The sequence below is a fragment of the Onychomys torridus genome, chromosome 7 (assembly GCF_903995425.1).
Source record: "Onychomys torridus chromosome 7, mOncTor1.1, whole genome shotgun sequence".
Lineage (NCBI taxonomy): Eukaryota > Metazoa > Chordata > Mammalia > Rodentia > Cricetidae > Onychomys > Onychomys torridus.
The window spans coordinates 93,153,331-93,155,350 of record NC_050449.1 but is presented as its reverse complement, the minus strand read 5'-3'; the positions used below and the strand labels follow the sequence as shown (position 1 = coordinate 93,155,350).

General features: G+C 47.1%; 1 pseudogene; it reads right to left on the bottom strand.

Annotated features, from left to right (window-relative positions):
- Positions 1–1,164: 1,164 nt before the first annotated feature.
- Positions 1,165–1,535, bottom strand: LOC118587838 (annotated as a pseudogene).
- Between the last annotated feature and the right edge of the window lie 485 nt (positions 1,536–2,020).

Sequence of the window (2,020 nt, the reverse complement as noted above, 5' to 3'; positions counted from 1 at the left end):
ATCTATTTGATGAAGATGAAATGCTGGTTAAAACCTAATTCCTGTGGAAACCATGCAGTAACCTGAAAAGTCATTCCTAGCACACAGGTTGTGCTAGCCTTCCTCAGAGAGCCGACCTCGGTGTTTCTTAGCTGAGCATCATGGGTGATATAGCCCATTGTCTGCCTGAGAAGTCACTTTAAGGATGCTGCAACAGTCTTGGGTCCCCTTTTCTTCAGCTACTGTTTTTTCACTTTTCCTTCAATCAAACACCATCTAGAACCCAGAGGAGGGACTTAATTTAGAGTGAGGGCAGGGTTGTTCCAGTCAACTAAGGATCTGAACCTGGACCTTTGGCTTAAGCCTGCAGCCTTTCAGTGACCTCAAATCTTTTTTTTCCCCTTCCTTTTTCCAGAGCTGAGGACAGAACCCAGGGCCTTGCGCTTGCTATGCAAGTGCTCTACCACTGAGCCAAATCCCTAACCCAACCTCAAATCTTATAATGTACAACAGGGCATTACTCTGAGGTGAATTTTTGTTTTCTTTTTCCCCAGACAGGGATTCTCTATGTAGCCTAGGCTGACCCAAACTCAGGAGCTTGCTGCCCCAGCTTCTCCAGTTCTGAAATCCCACTGTACCCAGCATACTCATGTAACTTTCAACATCAAGTTTCCCAAAACTGTTTCAGTGGACTTTAAAACAAAGTGAAATGCCACGAAAGGGAAAAAGACAAGACATCAGCAGAAACGTGGTCACTGTCCTGACAAGCAGCTTGTGGACATAGTCGGGTCCAGACTGGCTAATTCTGAGGCTGTAAGTCTTTCCATCTTTTCATCCTGCCAATCTCAGCGACGACTGTCCTTTGCTAGCTGTGATTGTGGTCCCAGCATGGTTGCTGGGATTTTAGCCCACAGACATGATGTATCCTACCAGGACTGCATTTTTCTCTTTTCTTCTAAAATCTAAGAATTCTTTGCCAAAGTCTTCCTTCCGTTGCTGCCCCAATCTTTCATTTCTCATTGGGCAGAATAGTCGTCCCTATTCATGCTTAAACCAATCACTGTCAAGGGACTGAGATGACCATGACTTCTTTTCTTTTTCTTTCTTCTCCAGATACTAATCTTTTAGTTGACTTGTTCTCTCCGAAATTGTCTGCACACCACTGCAGATCAAATCACCGCAGATCTACTCCTTTGGCTTTTTGCGGCCACCAAAGTTAGCCTTTGCGGTGCCCCTGACCTTCTTCATTCTGTTCTTGCGCTCCTTCCGCTGTTCCCGGGAGGTCTTCTTCTTCTCATAGAGGCCGTGTCTTGCCAGTCTGTGTTGGGCTCATTCTTCTTTGCATAATCTAGAGAATCATAGATCATGCCAGTTGTTTTGCCGCCACCAAAGTGGGTCCTGAATCCGAACACAAAGATGACATCTGGTGTGGTTTTGTACATTTTGGCTAGCTTCTCCCGAATTTCAGTCTTTGGTACTGTTGCCTTCCCAGGGTGAAGGACATCAATAACCATTTGTTTCCTCTGAAGCAGACGGTTAGTCATGAACTTCCTGGTCCGGATCTACTTTATCACTCATGATGGCTACAGTGTCCGAGCTGCACAGGAGGAGGCTCATGACTTCTTAGGTTAGACTTATCAGGACTAACAGTCCTTGTAGAGGGTTGAGGGGGAAGGAGGGTAGGTTGGGTGGGTAAGCAGGTTCTCCTTTCTTAGCACTCCTTGCCTCCCAAGATCCTCCATCTCTCCTCTGTCTGGAAAGCTGGGGATTGATTTCTTCACTTTATCCCATTCCAGGGACTGTGTCTGTACCCAACACCACAAGGCAAGCAAATGTGTAGGGAAACTGAAGCTATGCTGGGGTTATCTCCACACTCTGGAGACCGGGCCAGAGGGAAGTGCTCCCCTTACTGGCAGGTAGGTGCATGCCTGGCTACAGTTACCATCTTGGTGAAAGTGCCTGGGTGGGAGCAAGAGAGAAAGAGGCAAAGATCAAACATCCCTCAGAGGGGGCCAGGCAGTGGTGGCCCATGCCTTTAATC